This window comes from Chlorocebus sabaeus, chromosome 12 (genome assembly GCF_047675955.1).
Source record: "Chlorocebus sabaeus isolate Y175 chromosome 12, mChlSab1.0.hap1, whole genome shotgun sequence".
NCBI lineage: Eukaryota > Metazoa > Chordata > Mammalia > Primates > Cercopithecidae > Chlorocebus > Chlorocebus sabaeus.
In genome coordinates this window covers 24,100,088-24,124,076 of record NC_132915.1, presented here as the reverse complement: position 1 = coordinate 24,124,076, position 23,989 = coordinate 24,100,088, and the positions used below count along the sequence as shown (strand labels likewise).

The 23,989-nt window shown below is 35.9% G+C and overlaps 1 long non-coding RNA gene and 1 pseudogene across 2 annotated transcripts in view; one reads left to right on the top strand and one right to left on the bottom strand.

The window, feature by feature from the left end:
- Positions 1 to 23,989, top strand: part of LOC103219590 (uncharacterized) — a 143,506-nt gene that overhangs the window by 27,268 nt on the left and 92,249 nt on the right. The window lies entirely within an intron of this gene.
- On the bottom strand, positions 1,495 to 3,895 carry LOC103219894 (dipeptidyl peptidase 3 pseudogene; annotated as a pseudogene).

Below are 23,989 nucleotides of genomic sequence, written 5' to 3'. Positions count from 1 at the left end.
TCTCTTGGCTTTTCTGACATGTTCCTGTGGTAGTTCTTGGAACAAAAGTTCACGACATGAATCCCCATATGCTGCTCTGTCCATCCCAGGGAGAGCTATAAGTTAGTCCCACTTCCTATCCACCATTTTTCCAGAGAAGGTTCTAGTGGCCATTCTTGCACTGCTAGAAAGAAATACCTAGTATCGGATAATTTATAAAGAAAAGAGGTTTAATTGGCTCGCAGTTCTGCATGCTATACAGGAAGGATAGTGGTATCTGCTTCTGGGGATGTTTCAGGAAGCTTCCGATCATTATGGAAGGCAGAGGGGGAGTAGGCATGTCACATGGGGAGCAACAGAGACAGCAAGATGCCATAGACTTTTAAACAGTCAGACCTCATGATAAGTTACCACTATCGCAAGAACACCACCAAAAGGATGGTGGTAAACTATTTATGAGAAATCCACACCGATGATTTCATCATTTCCCACCACTCCCAACCTCCAATACTGGAGATTAAAATTCAGCATGAGATTTGAGTGAGAACACATATCCAAACTATATCACCCCATCCCTAAGAAAAAATTCTTAAAAATAAAATAAAGTAAGATTCTTTAATAAGTCTATTTGACACTGGATTGTTTTGCTTACTTATGATTATATATAGTTCTAAATGAAAAACAAAATTCAATGAATTTTTTTTTAAAGTACATATAAATCTTTTCCAAAAAGCTGAGGTGTATATTTTCCTTCTTCCTTTACTTTTTTTTTTTTTTTTGAGACAGTCTTTTACTCCATCACCCAGGCTAGATAACAGTGCAAGATCACAGCTCACTGCAGCCTTGACGTCCCAAGCTCAGGTGATCCTCAGCCTTCCTGGTGTCTGGGATTACAGAAGTGTGCCACGATGCCTTGGTAATTTTTGGAGTTTTTGTTTTTAGAGATGGAATTTCACTGTGTTGCCCAGGCTGGTCTCAGACTCCTGGGCTCAAGCAATCCACCTTTCTTGGTCACCCTAAGTGCTGGGATTGCAGGCGTGAGCCACTGCACTCAGCACATTTACATGTTTTTGTTGTTAATTTTTGAAAATTTTACTTTTCTGGACAACATATTTTGGCTCATTTGCTAAAGTAATAACATTTCTCAACAGAATATTTTACAGAATCTATGTCAATTAAATGCCATTTTGGTCTGAGTTGTAGTATATAAAGTCATTTCTTTAGTCTGACATGATTAATTTCACATTTACTAATTATCCTTTCCTCTTTCTGCATCCTCCATCTGCATCTTTCTTGCTACATCTTCCTATCTCCGTATCTCTCTTATCACCCTCTTTTATAGCACAGCATACACACATATTTTTATGGCATTTGAAAACTAAATTAAAGTCCTATGTTAATATTATTATATATTATAAAAAGGGGTTTCTTTGTTAAAAAAGTATCAAAACTGATTAACACTAATAGATTCTATTCATAAAAATATCTCTTCTGCGTTGGAAGGCGGATTAATTTTTTTTTATTGCTGCATAACAAATTGTCTCAAACTTAGCAGCTGATAGCATTATCTCCTGGTTTCCATGGGTCAGGAGTCAAGGCACAGCTTAGCTTGGTCATCTTCTCAGGGTCTCACAAGGTTGCAGTCAAAATGAGAGCCAACATGTATGCTCATCTGAAGACTCAACTAAGGAAGAATGAACTTCCTCCCTCATTTGGGTTATTAGTAGAAGGTATGATGATGCAATTTAGGGCCCTGTCTTTACTGGTTGCCATATGACGGCCACTCTCGGTTCCCAGAATTGCCCATGATTAATAGACTCCACTGAAATTACTTGTTGTGTAGGCCTCTTCAACATAACCATAAATTCATTAAGCCCACAAGGGAAGACTTTGTTTCTAGTCTGCTATGACAGGATCTTATAAAATACAATGCAGTCACAGGAGTGACATGCTATCACCTTTCCCATATTCTATCAGTCAGAATTAAGATGCAAGTCTCTCCCATGCACAAGGGGAGTTTATCAGCCAATGTTCTCCAGAGACAATAGAACATACACGAGATTTACCTTAAGGATTAGCTCAAAAAATGGTATGGGTTTCTAAACCTGAAACCCATAGGTAGTTTGGTGAGCTGGAAAGTCAGGCAGAAGTTGAAGCTTCAGTCTTGAAGTAGAATTTTTTTCTTCTCTAAGACATCTCAGCTTTTTGTTCTCAATACATTCAGCTGATTGAACAAAACCAACTCATGTTGTCCACAGTAATCTCCTTTACTCAAAGGCAACTAATTATAAACGTTAACCACATCTACAATATTGTGCCCTGAGGCGGGCACATCAGTGATAGCCACATACCTCTCGTACAGAGCGCATCCTCCAGCTGCATCCCTGTGGACTTCAGCACCTGAAGTCTCCCCAGGAAGCGCTCTAGGGCAGGCTGGCCCACAGACTGGATTTTGCTGCGGTGGAGACAGACCCGGACATCCGGGAACCGTCGGAGCCTGCGGTGGGAGTGATGGTACCAAGTCCCTCGCCAGCCGCCAGTAAGACTCTCAGGATCACAATCCGGGCCTGCAAATGGGCCTGCCGCCAGTTGGAGGCCTCACGTGTGTAGAACTCCAGAGCGAACAGCCCAGCCTGAGCCATGTTGACCCAGTACAGGCACATCACCTCCTCCGCATGAGCCCCCTCAAAGCCAAAGGTCTCCAGCACTTGCGGGTGGAGACAGAGGTAGAGGCCCACGCTCTCAGCCCGGCACTCTTCGTAGCTGGAGGCGATGGTGCTGAACTTGCAGTCCCAGGTCTTCCCGCTCCATACCAGCTCTGAATCTGCTCTCCCATCTCTGGATTGATCACTGTCTCCTGGTCAAAGTTGAATGCTCCTTTTTCATCCTGCACGAAGAGCTTGCCGCTGCCATAGCCCAGCAGCTCATGCAGGTCCAACTGCACATCGAAGGACGGCCCCTTCCAGAGGATGTACAGGTCCTTGTCATTCTCCTCCAGAACGGTGAGTGTCTCCCACTGCATGGCGCGGGCCACAGCCAGCACTTTCCCCAGTGACACGTTCTTAAAGCCTTCCTTCTGCCTCAGGTCATTGTAGTTGGAGATGTTGATGCCGGCAGGGATGCCAGAGCCAGCGAAGGTGAGAACATCCAGGGAGGTGAAGTCGGGGGTGAGGAACTTATCTTTCTCAAAGGCTGGGGGCCAGGGCAACTCCTTCAGCAGCTGCTCTGCCCTCGCCACCAGCCGCTCAAACTTGGCATTCATGGCCTTATTCACCACAGCTACGAAGCCTTCAAATTCTCCTCGGGAACGAAAGGAGTCACAGTAGCTCTGGATGAACCCGATATAACTCTCCACGATGGGGCTTTCGTCCTGGATCCAGAAGCGGGAGCCCCTCTTGTGGGCCTCTGTGGAGTCCTGGGTGAAGCTCTCTATGTACTGGGCCAGCATCTATTCCTGGTGGCTGTTGGCTGCATACTCCTCGGCTTTCTCCAGCTGCTCCACCACCTTCTGGAGGATGGGCACGTAGTTCCCCCGGGTCACCTGGAAAGGACTTTCCGGAATTCATAGCTCTTCAGCTTGGAAGTCACGTCGGGGTCCAGGGAAGGCTCTGTGCCGAGCACGGAAGCCAGCCGCACCTCGTAGTGGGGCTTCACTTCTCTGTCGACCTCTTTGAAGAGCCGGGTGTTGTAGGCACTGAAGTGAGTCCAGAAAGTCTTGGGCCAGTTTGCCATCTTCCATGGTACAACTCCCATAGAAATAGGTGGTGATTCCCTGATAGGGAAGAGAGGGGACATGGAAAAGAGGAGTTGCCAAGGTCAGGGCTGCAGGGACGTAATCCTCCCGGCTTAATTTTTTTTTTTTATCAGATAAGTAATGTATAGATAATAATGTCCACTGATGGACAACGTTTTTTCTCAGTCAATTTCTACTAAAAAATTAGGATGTACTTCTTTTAAATAATGAACTGGTAATTTTGAGGATAAACAAGAAATCCATGAGTAAGCTCTTTTTATTATTATTATTTTAACAAGCAGATCTCGAATCAGAATGTTAGAAGTAGTCTACCTCCACACCACCATCTCTCATACCAATGAGCAAAAGCACAGAAGTAACTGAAAAAAGTTGTTTCATGTGACATCTATTCCCAAAGAATTTTTTCTTTCTATTTTCTTTCCATATATTTTTTTACTTCTGAGAATAATTTGGGTGTGTTTACATTTCTGTGTATAGGAGAGTGTGCTTGTAACAGAAAAGGAACTTACATGGTGGCAGGTGAAATAATTTGCAACGGTGTGTCAGCCTGAAGTCAAAGTCAGTGAGGAAACCCTCAAATCCTTGGTCTTAGTGCAATGTCGGAGCCTGTAGCTCAAGGTCACAAAATATGAGTAAGGCTCCAAGATCACAGAAAAAGTTTTCCTTAGATTAATGGCAGGGCTGTGCCAAAGATGACTGAAGGGGCACCCTCTGGCATGCTCATTTATCAGGGATTTACTTGTTGCCTAATGATAGCAATAACAGTTTGTATCTGACAGACACAACTGGATATGTGCAGGGAGAAACTATATTTGAACACAAATTATACTGGATCTATATAATTTCCTTTTATATTGCTTGACCTGTCATCAGAGTCTCTCTCAGTGAAGTTTATGCTTTCATCTTTTAAAGAAAAAACAATTGTTTTTGAAAAAAATGTTTACACAATTGAAAACTATATCAAATTAACTGTTTTAATTCTTCTACATTCTTTAGAAGATATTTTCATATGTATATGCAATTTCTAGTTTGCTATAATCATAGCAGAGATACTAGAATTTTTTCATTTAAATTCTTACTGTAAACACTGTGTTCTGAATTTCCTCATAATATTGTTCTATGTTCTGCTGATACAAAAATTTCATTTGAAATATATGAAATACTGATAAACTAAATAAATTTGCTTTTGCCCACCACCATGCTATAGTTACTATTAGCAATATTTTTATATGATCTTTTTGTGACAAATAAGTATATACTCAAGTATATTCACATATATATATGTGCATGTCCATACACATGCAATGATATTTTATTGGATTTTTCCTTTTCTTTTTTGCTTAATGCTGTATTGTGAAAGTAGTTATGTCATTAATTTTTCTCTTGAAGTATTACTTTAAATGACTGCAGATTACTTTATTGCATAGTTTTATTTACAACCAACAACCTGAAGTTGAATATTTAATTTTTTTCAATTTTTTAGCATATTGAAGAGTATCATGATGAAGATTTTATTGTACCTCTGTTCTTAATCCTGAAAATAAATTCTTGATAATAACATTTCCTGGTCAAAGCATATTCACATTTGATAATTTAATTATGTGTATTGCAATTTCAAGGATCATCACTAAAACAAAAGGAATAAAATACATAAATTCTGCACAAGAAAAGGAAAATGAGATGATTAAAATAATCAGCCATAAAAGTTAAAAAACAAGAGAAAAGCAGGCTAGAATATGTATATTAACAAATACCAAAAGAGGCAGATGTAAGTCTAAATATATTAAAACTTACATTGAATATAAAAGGCCCAAATTCTCCAGTTAAATGACAATATTAGCAGATTGAAAAAAAAAACTAAATATATGCTACTTATGTAAGTCATTTAAAATAGAATGGCTGAAAGTAAAAACATAGAAAAATATATACCATGTAAACCCTAATAAAATAATGCTAGTGTAAATATTTTAATATCAAAACTTTAAATTATAAAACTAGATACGAAAGGATTACTCTCTAATTATAAAAGGTTCCATATGTCACTTAGCCATACAATTTTACCTGTATATGCCACTTAATAGCATTGCCTAAAATACTTACAAAAGAAAATAATTATACAAAAGTATACTACCTTTTGCAGTAAATGTTAGGCAACAACAACAAAATCAATAAAGACATTCATTGATCAACCTAAGTAGCAAAATTGGTCTAATGAAAGACCCAGATCCCTGTATTTAACATTTATAAATAGGTATTTTTTCAATATACACATATTATTTAAAACTATTGATAATATAGTGGCCATAAAGGATATCTCCATTAATTTTAATGAACAGATTTCATTATAAAATATGTCCCCGATCACAATTTAATTAAGCTAATAAAAATAGATAACCAAAAATATCCCAGTATATTTGAGAATTAAGAAATAAATATTTTATTACTTTTAAAGAGCATCTTGTAATAGAATTGACTTTTTCCTCCTGTGGCATCACAGTTTTTTGTTTAGTACATATGTGGATTAATGTTATCACCATCATAGTGAAATACAAAACAGTTGAATCTCCCTCCAAAGTCTCCCTGTTCCATCTCTCATAACTCCTGACAACCTCTGACTGCTTCTGAGTTCTTACAGATTTGGCTTTTCAAGAATGACATGTAAATGGAATCACATAGTATGTAACGTCTTGAGATTGACTTCTTTTACACAGCATAATGCTTTTAAGATTCATCCAAAGTCTTGTGTATTTCAAAAGCAGATTTCTTTGCCTTGCTGAATAGTATTCTATTGTATGAATACACAAGCCACAATTTGTTTATCTGCCCTTGGAGGACATTTGGATTGTTTCTACTTTTTGGCAATTAGGAATAGTGGACATTTATGTAGAGGTTATTTTGTAAACATAATTTTTCAACTCCTAGGGTAGATATCCAGAAGATGGATTGCAGGGTCATATGGTAATTATACATTTGCCAGTCTACGAAACTACCAAACCTTTCCAGAAAGATTGTACCATTTTGCATTCCTATCAGCAATGTTTTGAGAGCTACAATTGTTCTGCATCTTTGACAGCACTTTATATTTTTAGTTTTTTGTTTTGTTTTGTTTTTTAAATGTAAGCCATTCTAATGGGTGTACAATGGAATATCATCATGGTTTCATTTTACATTTATCTAATGGCTATTAATGTTGAACCTCTTCTTTGTTATCGTTATTTCTTCTTTGCTGAAGTGGCTGCTCATGTCTTTTGCTAATTTTTAAATTGGATTGTGTATTTTCTTATTGTTGAGTTCTGAATATTCTTTATATACAGTAAATTTCAATTCTTCGTTCATAAGTAAAATAAAAATATTTTCTCATTCTGTGCCTTGCCATTTAAATTTTTTATCGGAGTCTTTCACAGTGCAATAGTTTACAAAAATTGGTGAACTTCAATGGACCATTTTAATCTTTTATGAATTATGGTTTTGATTTTATGTCTAAGAACTCATCAACCAAACCCAAGGTCACATAGATATTCTCCCATGTCCCTTCCAAACATTTTACATTTTTGCAATTTACTTTTAGATTTTTGAATCAATTTCTTTTATATTTTTTGACGTAATTTCTATATAAGGTGTAAAGTTTAGAGTGAGATTCATTTCTTTTGCCTTTAGATGTCTATTGTTCCAATACCATTTGTTAAAAAGACTTTATTATTTATGCATTGAATGGCTTTTTTAACTTTGTCAGATAATCAGCCACATTTGTGGCTCTTTCTTTAATCACTGTTGTCTTTCTTTTATCTACATGTTTATGCCTTCACCACACCACACTGTGAACCCCAAATATCTGAGAGAGATCTCAGTCAATTTATGAAGTTTATTTTGCCAAAGTTAAGGATTCACACCCGGGACACAGCCTCAGGAGATCCTGACAACATGTGCCCAAGGTGGTCTGAGTACAGCTTGGTTTTAAACTTTTTTGTTAAATCTTTTTGTTAAACTCTCTAGCCAAAGGTCCAGGAAACGAAAAACCCTAACAAGACTTAGGGTTTAACATGTAATCCTTAAGACATGAGACATCAATCGATACATGTAAGATGAATGTTGGTTCAGTCCGGAAAGGCCGGACAACTTGAAGTGGGGAGGGGGCTTTCAAGTCATAGGTAGATAAGGGACAAACGGTTGCATTCTTTTGAGTTTCCAATTTGCCTTTCCAAAGTAGGCAATCAGATAAGCATTTATCTCAGTGAGCAGAGGGATGACTTGGAATAGAATTAAAGGCAGGTTTACCCTATGCAGTTCCCAGCTTGAACTTGACTTTGCCCTTTAGCTCAGTGATTTGGGGGCCCCAAGATTTATTTTCTTTTCACAACACTGACTTGATTACTGCAGATTTTTAGTAAGTCTTAAAATGGGCAGTATGATTCCTTCAACTTTATTCTTATCTTTCTGAATTCATTTAGCTATTCTAGTTCTTTTGCCTTTCCTTATAAATTTAGAATCAGCTTGTCTATATCTGAAAAAAATTTGCTTAAATTTTGATAGATATTACATTAAATCCATAAAACATTTTGAAAAGAATTAGTATCTTTAACAAAGTAAGTCTCCAATCAATTAAAATGATAAAATGCTCCTTATATTTAGATATTCATTTGTTTCTTTCATAGGCATTTTGTAATTTTCAGCATCCAGATAGCATACATGTTTTGTGAGAAGTATAACTACACATTTTTTGGAGGTTATTGTATTTATGTGAAATTGTGTGATATTTCATTTTTAAGTAATTTTTAGATTCTAATTTTACATAGGTAGTGCATAAAAATAAGGTTGGTTTTCATGTATTGACCTTGTACTTGAGAACTAGCTAAACCGACTAGTTCTAGGAATTCATTTCTTTATAGATTTGTTGGGATTTTCTACATAGATAATCATGTTGTCTGTGGATGGGCAGTTTTCATTCTTTCTTTATTTTTTCCTAACAAGCATGCTTTTTATTATTTTTTTTTTCTGGGCTTATTTCCCTGGTTAACACAAGAAATACATTTTATAAACAAATGTATGTGGACTTTCAGTTCCAGGAAAAAATAGAGTGGATGAACTTTTCTCTATTCTTTCTACTAAGTCCAACTAAAAACTAGGGACATGATATATAAAACAAACATGAGAACACTCTGAAAGGTGAAGAAAAGAATGCAGATTATTATTACTATTATTTTTTTGGTTGAATATATCCCAGATTACCTGCTGTAGCACATGGAAACCTGCAAACACAAAAGGGTGCAAACAAAGCCCCAAGGAAAGTCTGTTCTCTCTAGCCAAAGGTCCAGGAAAAGAAAAACCGTAACAAGACAGAAAACTTTTAGATAGTAATTGCCCTGCTTTAACCAAATTCCATGGACTGCATCCTAAACTCCACTAGTAAAGGCCAGGTAGAGAGCTCAGATTTTTATGTTTATCTCACAGTTATGTGATACCTACCTTCTTCCTTCAAGGTGATCACAAAAGGCAAAGAGGGAAGGGAGGATATTCAACCCAGCCTGGAATTAAGAAGCTCCCCATCTCTTACACACATACACACTGTGGTACCAGTAAACACTGGGATCAGTAATGAAGTGCTTTTTCATTCCATGATGGACAATTTCTGTATCTTGATTGTAAGGGTGGTTACACTAATCAACATCTGGGATAAGAAGGCATAGAAGTAATTTTACGAATTGTATCAACATCAGTTTTCTAGTTTTCATATGGTACTAGAGTTACCAATGTTATCATGGTGGCTTTACACTCTGAACTTTACATAAATTATCTCAACAAATACTAAAGAAGGGCCAGGCACAGTGGCTCACGCCTGTAATCCCAGCACTTTAGGAGGCCAAGGAGGGTGGATCACGAGGTCAAGAGATTGAGACCATCCTGGTCAACGTGGTGAAACCCCGTCTCTACTAAAAATACAAAAATTAGCTGGGTGTGGTGGTGGGCACCTGTAGTCCCAGCTACTTGGGAGGCTAAGGCAGGAGAATCACTTGACCTCAGGAGGTTGAGGTTGCAGTGAGCCGAGATTGCGCCACTGTGCTCTAGCCTGGCGACAGAGCGAGACTCCGTCTCAAAAAAAAAAAAAAAAAAAAGAAATAGAATAAAACAGACAAAAGAATCCCCATCCTTATGACCTTATCTAATCCTAATTACCTTCCAAAGGATCCACCTCCAAATGCCATTTACATATGGATTTAGGGATTAAGTGTCCAACTTAAATCATAGAAACAATGTATCTAGGAAGAGATGATAATAGATAATAGAAAATCATTTGAAGTGAATTATAATAAACACTATTCAAAATTGTTTAGTGCAGGTAAAGCAATATATAAAAGATAACCCATAGACTTAAATGCATATGAAAGAAAAGTAGAATGGTTGATAAAAATGAACTCAGCATTTATCTTAATACATTAGAAAAAGATGTGCAAAATAAGTCCAAAAAAGAGCTAAAGAAAGATGATAATAAAGATAACATAATAAACCAATGAAATAAAATATATGCACAGTAGAAAAAGATTAACAATGCCAAACATTGGTACTTCTAAACAAATATCAAAATTAAGAAAATTCTGGAGAGACTGGGAAAGATAAGGAAAGACAGAATGAAAAAAAAGAGAGAAAGAGTGGAAATAAAAGCCACAAGAAAAATTTAAAAATCAAATATTACTGTAGCTATTACAGGTTTTGTATATATTTAACAGATAATAAAACATTGTCATAAAAAAGGTTTTACAAAACTTTTGAAGATTTGAATAAAATCAAAAACCTATAATTTACCAAACCTAACTCTAGAAAATTACAAAACTTAAATAGTTCAAAAGCGTTTAAAAATACATAATACAACAAGTACAGTAATATTTTAAGTGGTAGAAGGGTAGTCACTGTAAGAATTTTCAACTTTGTATGCTTGAAATTTATAATAATTAAAATGTCAGCATACAATTTTTGTACATAAGCACATACACAGATGTGCACACACACACCCTAAAGTCGCTCTTTAGTGAAATCAACCAAGCATTAAGGAAAGCATATTTCCAATCTTACTCAGAGTTTCATAGTTTTCCTAAGAATAGAAACACAGAGCACTTTCCTGAACTAATATTTATTTTACCTGCATATCCTTGATACAAAAACCTGTCAAAGATAACATTTGAAGAAGTAACTGTTGGCCAATTTTTTTATTCATGAGTTTCTATGCATTTCTTTGAGCAATACAATAGTCAGCTAAATCTAAATTGTGTATTTGTGCACGTGTGTGTACAAATTTAATTATGAAGATGAGTTCAACATTAAAAGATCAACAAACGTTTTCCACTGCTTTAATAGATTACCAGATAAAAATCATTGTATTAATAGGTAAAAAATAGTTAGAAAAAAATCAATTATCAATTCATAGTTTAAAAAATAATTGGTTAAAAACCAGAAGTAAAATTTACTTTCTTAGCCTAAAACAAAAGGTATCTATAAACAAACAAACACAGTATTGTAATCATCATACTTACTGGTGAAACATGCATATTGTTTCATTATATGACATTGCTATAAAGCACTACAAATAAACGAATGGAAACACAACAACACAGCAACAAGACTAGAGTGTCTGCAATAATCATAAAAGTGTCAACTATCTAAAAATAAACTCAACAACATGTGTCCAATGACAGAGTTTTTGTGCTACATTAAAGATAAGCTAAATAAATGAAGCCTCATTGTATGAGACAGTTCACACAGAATCAGCATTACTAGCAGACTTATTAGAAATACAGATTTTTGGGGTCTCACTCCAGAGCGACTTAAACAGAAATTGTGAGGGTGGGGCCTAGCAATGGGTTAAGTCCTCCTGGTGATTCTTACATGCTAGAGTTTGAGAATTACTGATCTAGAGATGTGAATACTCTTGTGCATGATACAAGTAGCATTGCTTGTCATCCCAAACTAAAAACCATGCAGAAGCCAGTCAACAGTAAATTGTAGCCAACAATGGTAGGCTATAAAGCAATGCAAATAAATGAAGGTGAACACACAACAATATGGATGAATCTTACAACATATTATTAAGTAAATAAAGGAAAAAACACAATGATATATTCCATTTGTTTCTATTTATATAAAGTGCAGAAAGAGGAAAAATTAAGGTATCCCGTTTAGGAATGCACACATGGGTAGCAGAACTAAAAAAAAGCAAGGACATGAGTTCTTCTTACTTTTTCTTATATGTTATATTTAACAATAAAATTGTCTAAAATTAAAGTTAAGCGATATGGAAATTATATAAGGGAATTCTGACACGTACTGAAGAGACATTCTACAAGGAAAGAATAAAACAAATGGAGGAGAAACAATATTTAAGGAAATAGTAGATAATATGGTAGTATGACAGATGGAAGAAAGCGAACTGAGCCCTCATACTGAAACTAGTGCTGGGAGCTCAACGGGATAAAAAGTCCCACTGATAGAAAAATAATAGTAAAAACTAAAATCAAGAAAAGTAGAAAATCCTATAATCTTCCAGAAAGAGGGAAAAAAAAGGTAGCTACAAGTGGATAAGAATCAGATTGATATATCATATTTCTTATTGACAGCCCAGATGCACAAAGACAAGGGAATAATGTCCTCGGTGTTTTGAGGAAAAATGACTTTGAGTCTGGATATAACAAAAGTGTTATCCAAATCTGAATGAGAAATAAGATAGTGTCAGACATGCAAGGACACGGAATATTCGCTGCCCACAGACCTTCCCTTTTAGAATCATTACAGGATGTGTGCCAGAGACAGGGAAGATGCCTGAAACAATTACTAAACTTAGACTTCCTCTTAAAAAGAAAAAAAAAAAAAAAACTTCTCAAAAAAGACCAGAATAAATGAATGAATGAATGAATAATGCTCAGAGCTTAAGCCTTAACTATTAAGCTGCAAGCACTCTCAGAAGGATACATTTGTTTAAAATGGGGTTTCCAGTGAATTTTTGCAAAATTTGTTGTTGAACATTCTGTTCATTGTACTTATTTACCATGAGCTTTGTGTTCCTATCTGTACAGTTGGCTCCTGCATGTTTTTGGCTATGTTATTCTCTGATCGGATTATTGTCCCTTTATGTTTTCTACTTTATAAGATTTCTCTAAATTTCTAATGTGCTGATGTTGCTTTTATATTTTCCATTACTTTTCATGTATACTTACATTTTTATATTCTTTTCTGGGATTTTGAGAGAGAGACAGAAAGTAGGTACATGTATCTGGTCCATCATCTTAAGCACTATCCAAACTGAATGTAGTAAGTTTCTACAGAAGATTTTATTCAAAAACAATTATTCAGCTGCTAATCCAAACTTATTCAATGAAAATATAAGGAAATTGGAGGCCAGATTACTTAAACGGTTTGACTTCGTAGATGCAGTAAGCTGGGACAGAATCGGTATCAAATTTTAGTTCTTCCCAATGACAAAATGTTTCCACTGGATCATGCTGAATATTTGATCAAATTATATTTACACAAAGTATTTATCAAAGTAAAAAATAACTATGAAAGAAATAAATAATTCAATATTAGGAAAGCAAATGTTAGCCTTCTATAAATATGAAAACACTACTTTCCATAATTTTCTCAGCATGCAACTAGGTTCTGCCTCTAATTTGGATGCTGAGACATAATTATGTGTAAAAAAATCAAATTTTGAAAAAATCTAATTTGTCTATTTTGCTGAATCTCTTGAACATAAAACTAACTCCAACACAGTCCATTCTATAATTAATTTCTGCCTCTCATGGTTGATAGTGATTACAATTAGCATTCATCGGCCACTTTATGTTCCAGTAGAGACACAGTGTTAAGTGCTGCCAAGAGACTTGTAAACCATTTTACAGATGAAGAAACTGATGCCACTACAAGTTTAAAGAAAAATGAACAAGAGCACACAAATTTGGAGGCCTGCATTGTCAGCCATTAAGCTACATTTCCTTACATTCAGAGTTATCAGTGATGTGTTGATAAATGTTTAGCAACAGACAGCTAGAACTGGGGATAGGAGACATAAATTGTAGTTGATTTTTGTGCTGTAAGTGTACCCACTGTGGTTTATTTTAAGACATCAATTGATGTCCATGAAAGAGATATTGAGAAGATTGGGCCAAAGCACACCATTATATAGGGTTTCCACTATGCAGGTAAAATAGACATTAATAACCACAAGCACTAAGCAACAGTAAATAGTAGGAAAATAATTAGAAATTATGAGTTCTGAGCATTTCTTTCCTGTGTTTTTAATGTTATTTAGTTGTAAGTTTCTATAATTTAATTTTTAATAATATCTGTGTTTAGAAACAGGCTCCCCAAATTTCTCGAAATGTGACAATCACCTCATATAATCTGGTATGAGTTGGCTTTAGTACACTACAGGAGTTAGTCATGAGTGTTTTTGCTCTACCTATAGTTTGGGGATACAAAAAAATACTCATAGCTATAAATTGGTTTTGCTTATTAAAATACCTGCAGAGTAGGCCAAGTGTGGTGGTTCATGTCTGCAATCCATGCCCTTTGGGAGGGAGGCCAAGTTGGGAGGCTTGTTTGAGGCCAGGAGTTCGAGACCAGCCTGGGCAACATAACAAGACCCCTGTCTCTACAATAAATAAAAATGTTAACCAGGTGTGGTGGCAAGTGCCTGTGGTCCCAGTTACTCAGGAGGCTGAGGAATGATGATTGCTTGAGCCCAGGCTGCAGTGAGCTGATTGAGCCATTGCAATTGCACTACAGCCTGGGAGACAGAGTAAGACCCTGTCAGAAAGAAAGAAAGAAAGAAAGAAAGAGAGAAAGAGAGAAAGAGAGAGAGAGAGAGAGAGAGAGAGAGAGAGGAAGAGAGGAAGAGAGGAAGAGAGAGAGAGAGAGAGAGAGAGAGAGAAAGAGAGAAAGAGAGAGAGAGAAAGAGAGAAAAGGAAGAAAGGAAGAAAGGAAGGAGGGAAGGAGGGAGGGAGGGAGGGAGGCCCTTACACATCAGAAGAGAAGATAGCTTTTTGTTTGTTTGCTTGTTTTGAGATATGGTGGATTACTTTGCTCATTTTTAAAGTCAGAACCATAGCCCATTGTTGTACATAGGATAACAAAGTGAATTTATAATATTGAAGTGTTATGTATCATTACATATACCCATGCACTCACACATATATGAAAAGAGCATTTCTATCAATTGATCTACATGTGTGTATTTATATTTAGATATAGAAAAAATAAATTTAGGAGAATAAGTTAAATTTTTAAAAGTATTGCCATAAAAGGTAATATTAGAAAGTACTTGAAGACTTTGTATTTATGATACTGTATGTATCAGTACTAACTAAAGGGTGAAATCTGATTCACTCGAAGTTAAATCCAACTCTGCATCCATGGAAAGTTTAGTGGTGGCAATAGACAAATAATGGTCTTTGGTTGAAGCTTCTGCTAAAAACATTTCTCTTTCAAACACAGAATTCAAGACAAGGTCATTGATTGTGTTCCATAAACAACCTGTTCTATTATGTATGGCTTCTGCATTTTTGCCTTGAGATGGTTTTCATTCACGCTAACACTTATCGCTCATCTGTCTGTAACTTCTATAGAATGCCTTATTTTACCATTGAACAGATCAAGATAAATGATGCTTTACTGGGAGGTAAATAAGACTCTTGAATTTTTCTTACACTGAAGTAATTATTATTTGGTCCAAAACTGTGAAAGGTAAGTGACATTGTACTGTTAGAAAAGAACTTCAGCTTTGGCTCTAAATTCTACTGATGCTGTGAGATGCTTATTTAATTTGATGGCATATATACATATCTCCACAAGTATATATGTTTCAAGGCTATCATGTAAGACTAATAGAATGTCTAATGCAATTGCTATACTTAAAAGTTAAAACAAATTTTAATTTGCTTTTTGGGTTTGCATGTTTTATCATAAAGGATAATAAATTATTTGTCCTTATATCTGATTTTGATATATGTTTCTATTACAGAAGGAGTAAAAAAACTAAACATTAAGTGGTTATCTCCATTTCACATTACATAACCTACAAGTTTGTTGCTGCAAGGAAAGAAATTTCAAGGAAATTGATTTGGGTTGTCAGATGGAAATACATGTCTGCAAAATATTAAGTTCTCCATCACCAGAGGTATTCAAGTATAACTTCCATGACTACATATTCATTTTATAGTAGAAGGGATGCAAACATAAGATGAGTGGGGAACAAGGAAAGGGGGAGATTAGTGATTTAAGTTACCTTTATAGTCTCTCTTACCTGTTTGATAACCTAAACTGTCTTTTCTCCCTTCTCTTATTCTGTAAAACAGCTTAATCATTCAGTATCCTTCTCTCATAAGAAAATGGTGTGATGTGTTTATCTGGCAATCATATATTTATAACATCTGCCTTAATTATATTAGATTGAGGTCTGAAACAAAAGAGCTTGATGTGGTGAAAAACCCACAGGATCAGCAATTGAAATACCTGAATTGTTGCCTCAACTATACCATTAGAAATACTATGATTCTGAGAAAGCTATCAGGCTTCAGGGTATTCTATACTAAGTAGGAGAGTACTGGTCTTTTGATATCTAAGTTTGCTAGAAGCTCTAAAACTATGTGATGCTAATATCAGCTCTCTATCTCAATTATCTCCAAAATGTGAGATGGGTTATACTTTCTCAACTTCTGCCACTTACTATCAAAATTCACATAAAGAAAAGTGTTCCCTGTGTGAACTTCATTTGCTGATTTTTAGATTGAAGTTAAGAATCTGTTTATTGATTTAGTGCACCAGCCAATTTGAACACTAGAATCAGCTTCTTGGAAAATACTGCCAAGGAAAGCTGAAAACCAAGTATATCCGGCTAATCTGTTTTACAAAGTATTAGAAATGTAGTTGTAAGGAAAATGTTTTGTGGATTGTGCTATCTATCTTTTCTATTTTGCTGATGTCACACTGAGATGTCAATTAAAGATGATATGTGCAAATCATTTAAAGCCCTAAAGAGAAAAAGGAAAATGTTACCAAATATAAGGTTATGCCCAGGCAATTAAGGAAGCAATAACTGGAAATTATAAATGGCAGGCAAACCAAGCCTGTGAGAAATAATACGGGCTTCAAATCTTAGAGACTCTTTTTTAAGTGGGCTGCTTGGATCCCAGCCTTCATGCAGAACATGTCATTAACTGAATAATGTCTTTTAGAAACACAAGCATCAGATTCTTGGTGGGTGTCCTGCTATATTGTTTGGTATTGATAGAACTTGTTAGTCTAGAAGTATCATTTTCAAAATGTCTTATTATAGAAAAAACACGAAATGTTTACTTATTTCAAGAATCAAGCATAGTATACAGGATATGTCAAAAATATAAATGTATAGTTTAAATAGATAATCATGCACTCATATGTAACAATAACTTTCTGAGCCGTATTAGTGATGCTGAAACACAGTACCCATGCATATGTTTAAAGGAATAATATCAGAATATAAGTTCATGTTGTTTCAAAGCAAAACTTTGCCTAACTTCACATTGTAAGAACCTCAAATATGTTAATGTTGGTTTATTAGTTTTGCTGCCTCCAGATATGTTACATACGAAAAAGAGACACAGGTGAAAAATATTGGGTATCCTATTTTCAGAGAGCCAGAGGAAATCAGAATCTAGGTAATTACTCAACCTTTACTGAGTTTTACATTGCCATCAGTCTCAGAATGTAGTCTTTGTCAGAGTAAAACCAGTTGGTCCTGACAATATCATGAGTTAGTTTGATTTTCTTGCTACACTTGTCATTTCTGCCACCACAGTGTGATGTCTGAAGGGGTTTAGCATATTTAGAGTAGCATAGAGGTTGGTATTGCCCATTGGTGTAGTGGTGTGATGGTGGTGGTGAACTATAAACTTTGAAAGGAGAAGCAATTTGCCTTTATTGCAGTTTCACAGACCAGTCAGAACTTAAAGACTGTATCACCTAAAGAGACAAGAGAACAAAATAGTGGATATATTGAAAGCTGTACCATTTGAGGACTGGGAGACTTAAGTGTGCCATGCATTTCTCTCTCTGCCTGGAATATGTCCCCTTTCATTTCCACAAGTCATCCTTCTGTTCCCAGTTTACATGTCACTTTTGATAACTCTTCTGATTCACTGTCTAGGCTAACTGTTCCTCCTATGGAACCTCACTGCACCCTGTTCTTCCCTGCCATATTGCTTATAACACTGTTTTATTGTATATCTCTTTTTCTATTTCCTTATTAAACTCAAGTTTCCAAGATGGCATAGACTTGATCCTTGTATCTTTTTTGCTTGATAAAATGCCCAGTTTATTGTAGGTATGGTGCAAATGTTAGTCACTGCTTCCCTTATCCAACTCCAAATGAATAGCCAAAACCACACGTTTGTTAGCACACGTGGAATGTCATCAGTTGGTCTGCCATAAATAGTTAGAGTTCAGATACTGGGAAATGAAAAGGAATACTATGAATATAACATGATTTAAAATTCCAGGTTTGGACCTAGAAAAACACAGGTGATAATGACAATAAATATTTTATATTTGTGTACATTTTGCAGTTTGTGAGCACATATATAAGTGGTGAGGCATTCAAATATGCACATATCCTTGCTCAGGGACCATTTTGGACAGTGGTAGATGAGAGGGCTTTGAAAGTCTTGAAAGCCTTCATTGGGATTAAGGACCTCTGAAGGATCCGGTTCAAGCCTTAGGTACATGAAAAAGCAGTGATGTAGAGTTGAGATCAGGATAAATGGAATCAATCCTGGTTCTGCTGTTTCCTACTAGTGTGATTTTGGATACCTCCTGACTGCAGTCCACAGTTGGGTCTAGTTGGTTCAGATAACTCCCTTCAACAACAGCTTAGATGTTTATTATAACTCAAGGATTTATAGACACAAAAAATTAGTTGAGATGAATCAAATTTACACATAAGATAAATATGTACAATATTATAAGATTTTAAATTAAGTATAAAGCATGTTTACAGCAGCAAAATGGAATGATAAGATTTGATTGTGGTATTAATTTATTTTTTAGTAGAAGTTGGAAAAAATAATTGGTTATAAAGATTTGGAGGATCATTAGAGAAGGGAATAAGTAACCTAATATAATGTGTATCTAATGTTGCATTTTAGAATTTGTAAAATAGCATAAAAATGTTGAAAGTACAGTTTACCCTTGAATAATGTGGGAGGTAGGGGTGCTAAGTCCTTGCTCTGCTCACAGTAAAATATCTCCTTATAACTTTTGATTCCCCCCAAACTTAACTACTAATATCCTACTGTTCACCAGAAGCCTTACCAATAACATAACTAGCTGATTAACATATGTATTTTGTATGTTATTTTAAAAATCATAAGGAAGAGAAAATATATTTTGAGTTCATTAAGTGGAAGTGGATGACTATAAAGATTTTTATCTTCATCATCTTCACATTGAATAGGCTGAGGAAGAGGAGGAAGAGGAGGCGTTGGTCTTGTCTCAGATATGGCAGAGCTGAAAGAGGTGGAGAAGGTGGAAAGGGAGGCAGGAGAGGCAGACACATTTGGTGTAATTTTAACAGACATATGCTGTAATTTCTGTGTGACTTTTTGCTTTTTCATTTCTCTAAAAATGTTTCTATATGGTACCAATCCTTGTTTTACCATTTGTTTTAGTTTCAATGCCTGTATCATAGAAGAGTCCATGGTGTAAAAGAAGTCAAAAGCAGCCTTGAATATCAGAAAGCCTTCAGACAGACTGTCTAACATCAGTTTGTTTTCTGACACTGCTTCTTATACATCTTCTTTCTCATCGTCTGGCACTGGTTCAAATACACTCATCTTCATCAGTACCACTTCTGTTAATTCCTATGATGTGATGGTGTCTTTAGTTCTTGAATTTCTGCAGGATCCATATCCTGAAGTCCTTTACCTCCCAACTTTGTTGCCACGTTCATAATCTCTTTCATGATTCCCCTGATTGGCTGTCATAATGCTGTAGGGTCATGCACAACATCTGGACACAGTTTATCCAGTAGGAATTTATTGTTTTGGACTTGATGACATTCACAGTTTTTTTCAGTAACAACAATGGTATCTTCAATGGTAGAATTTCTATCAATGTTTTCTTTCATAGCATTGACAATCCTTTTTATAAAGTACCATGTACAATGAGTTTTAGAGATCCTTATGATCATCGATTCAAGGGCCTGAAGTAGAGACATTGTGTTTGCGGGTACGACAACTTCAACTTGTTTGGTGTTGAACTCATTGGTTTTGGGTGGCCAGGGACATTGTCCAATAGCAAAAGAACTTTAAAGGTCAGTCCCTTACTAACAAGATACTTCCTGATTTCAGAGAAAAGGCATCAATGGAACCAATCCAGAAAAAGGTTCTCATTGTCCAGACCTACTTGTACAACTAAAAGACTGGCAGCTTGTGTTTATCATTGCCCTTCAAGGCTTAGAGTTTAGCAGATTTACAGATAAGGGCAGTCCTGATTACAAACCCAACTGCATCTTCACAAAACAGTAGAGTTAGCCTGTCCCTTCCTGCCTTAAATCCTGGTGCTAGCTTCTCTTCCTTAATAATAAATGTGTCTTTTGTGTCTTTTTTTTTTTTTTTTCAGAATACGGTACTTTCATCTGCATTAAAAACTTATTCAGGCAGACATCCTTTCTCCTTCATGTTTTTCTAAATCAGGAAACTCATCCACTGCCTCTCGGTCAACAGAGGCTGCTTCTCCTCTTATCTTGACTTTTTAAAGCCAAACTTCTTTCTAAAATTATCAAACCATCCTTTGCTGGCATTAAATTCTCCAACTTTACATCTTTTGCCTTCTTTATGCTTTAAGTTGTTATACAATGAGTTCACTTTTTGTTAAACCATATTAGAGTTTATGGGTATGCCTCTCTTATAGCAATCCCATGCCCGACCCCCCAAAAAAACTGCATTTTCAATAATAAAAGGGTACTTTGTAAAAAATGCAAGGTTTTGAGTCTGCCAGCCTAGCTACAGTGACAGCATTATGAATGTTCTTGTTTTACAATGGTCCTTGTGCTGGATTCATTTATCTTGAAAAGGCAGGCAACCACAGCTGCAGACCTCAATCTGTGGTACATATCAAGCAACTCAACTTTTTCTTGCAAGGTCATGACTTTTCTCTGCTGGGAAAAGCATATTCATGGGACTACTTCCATCATCACTAGTGGCACTGCATATAGGTCCCATGGTGTTATTGCACTAAACACAATGAAAAATACACAAGAGCCAAGAGAGATCACCTTTTTTTTTTTTTTTTTTTTTTTTTTTTTTTTTTTTTTTGAGGTAAGATCTTGCTCTGTCACACAGACTGGAGTGCAGTGACATGATCATGGCTCACTGCAGCCTTGAACTCTTGGGCTCAAGTAATCCTCCTACATCAGCCTCCAAAGTAGTTGAGACTACAGTCATGAGCCATCAGGCCTGGCTAATTTTGTTTACTTTTGGTAGAGACTGAATCTCTCTACGTTGCTCAGGCTGGTCTAGAACTCCTGGACTCAAGTGATTCTCCCGCCTCAGCCTCCCAAAGGGCTGGGATTACAGGCATGAGCCACTACGCTTGGCTGAGAGATCACATTTTGCTGTGATAAGTAACTTACCAAAGAGACAAACTGCTCATGTGGAGATGATTTCTACCACATGGCATTTTAAGCAGATACCTGCAACACTTGAACTCACTGCAATGGCAACCAGATGTGGCTATGAAATTATTACAGCAGTATAGTGTGTTCTATAGTTAATTTTATACAGCTGTGATTTAATATTGCATCTTTACTTTGTTTACATTTCTCTTGATGGGGAATGGCACCTCTATAGTACCTGGATGTGTGCATAAGTTTTGGTAAATTTTAAACTATTAGAATAAATTTGTGTATAATTTATGGTAGTAAATTATAAAATAGACTAGTGTTTACATGTATTTTATGCAGTTATACCTCAATTTTTCTTTTTAAAAATATTTCTAGGTTACATGGTTTGTGTGCAAGTTTTTCAACTTGTCACAAAGCCTCAAACAATTTGAAATGTATTTACTGAAAAAAATCCACTTATAAGTGGACCTGCATAGTTCAAACCTGTAATGTTCATGAATCAAAACTTATTCAATTGATTTTATTGCCTTTTGGCAAACTTGCCAATATATATTGCTATGGTGGCCTTTTGGATAGGGTCTAGAATGGTAGGTTTCTGATTTTATTGTTAACATTCACTTATAAATCAGTTTGGACCTGAGATATACTGAAATATTCTTCTTCTGGTGTAATGTTAAATGCACACTAATCAATTTCCCAAATTCTTCAAAATGCTTCCTGAAAGAAATCTTTTAACATTTTTTTAAAAAGAATTTTTTTCCCACAAAACTTCTCCCCACCACTGTAACCAGGTATGACTATCCAATGTCTATTGGGGGAAGTTAGAATTGTCCCAGACCAACAGTACTGTTTAACCCATTTATCCCTAGTGTTCCATTATTGGAACACTAAGCTTGTGGGAGTTATTTATATCCTAATGCTCAAGGTCATTGCCAAGGTCTGATTTTTCACAGAAAATATTTGCAGCTTGTGGTATAAATGGGTTAAGTTTGCTTGAATACATTTGAGAGTTCCATCTGGAAATATTGTACACAACTAAAAAGAGGTATAGGCTTCTTGTTTGTTTTGCTTTTAATCCCACCAGGTGTATGAAAGTGGCTCAGATGCTTGAGTATGTTTCAGTCACCTGTATAGTCTTGAAAGTTTTCAGTGAGATTAAGGAACTCCGAAGGGTCTTGTTTAATCCTTAGGTACAAGAAAAGGCAGTGGTGCAGAGCTGGAATCAGGAGAACTGTAATCAGTCCTGGTTTTGCATTTTCCTACTTATGTGTCTTTGGCAAATCACTTACATTTCTTAGTTTCTGCTTTTTTCTTTGCAAAATGAGTGTAAAATAATTGCTCTATCCAAGATCAAGTGCCACATGTATTAAATGTTTTGGCTGTTGCAAATGGAATACACACACTTAAGGCTAATTATTGTCATTGCAATGAAAAAGTAAAAACAAACAAACAAACAAAAAAACTGGCATAGGAACAAAGAAAGAGAAAAAAAAATAAAGGAAGTGGGAAACAATGAGAACAGGAAAAATGATAGATGTTTAATTTGAGAAATGGTAGAATGAAAATGTCAAAGTCTTTAATGTGAGAGCTGGTTCATCTCTTGGCTTGCCTTAGATCCTTGGTTGCCTGGACAGTGACCACTGGAGTCTATCACATTGAAATGTGAGAAGCAGTCTTAGAGATTTGTAGGCTCCTGAAATCATTAGATGAAACTGTGAGTTACAGCAGCCCCAGAAATATGGCTTAAGAACAGGAAAAAGTAACAGTGACCAAAAATAAAAATAAGACCAGGTGTACCACTGTTGAATATATCCAAATTCCCTCGTTTGGCACAATTGAAAGTATAAAAAATTTTAGTCAGATCTGGTTGAAAAATCTTGGTCAAATTATACAATCTTATTTAGTATCCATCCTCTCAACTTTTAAATAAATCTAGTATCCACACCTACAGAACTGATGGAGAACTAAACAATATGCCTAGCTCCTAGCATGTTTCCACCATAGCAAATATTGTCAATTTTGTGTTTTCACTACACAAAGACCCATTACTTACTAGTGTTGTCATCTACTGAGGGGAAATAAAAAACCTATTACTATTCTCCTGGTTTCTTTCTCCTTTCACCCTTTTTCTGTCATCTTTCTTCTATTTTTTTATTCTTGTGGAATCCTGCATATGTTACTTCTCTCTCTTCTTAATGAATCTTCTGTTAATACATCTTCCATATATCTCAACTCCTGAAACTTAAACTCTCTATTTACTTGTGAAAGAGAGAAGGATGTTTAAACTTAGTCAATGAAGATTACAACCTAGTATTTGCAAAATATCATTTCCCCATATTGGTTTTTTTTTTTTTTTTTTTTTGAGACGGAGTCTCTCTCTGTAGCCCAGGCTGGAGTGCAATGGTGCGATCTCAGCTCACTGCAATCTCCGCCTCCCGGGTCCTGGTTCAAGCAATTCTCCTGCCTCAGCCTCCCAAGTAGCTGGGATTACAGGAACACACCAGCATGCCCAGCTAATTTTTGCATTTTTGGTAGAGACAGGGTTGTCCAGGCTGGTCTTGAACTCCTGATCTCATGATATCTGCCCACCTCGGCCACCCAAAGTGCTGGGATTA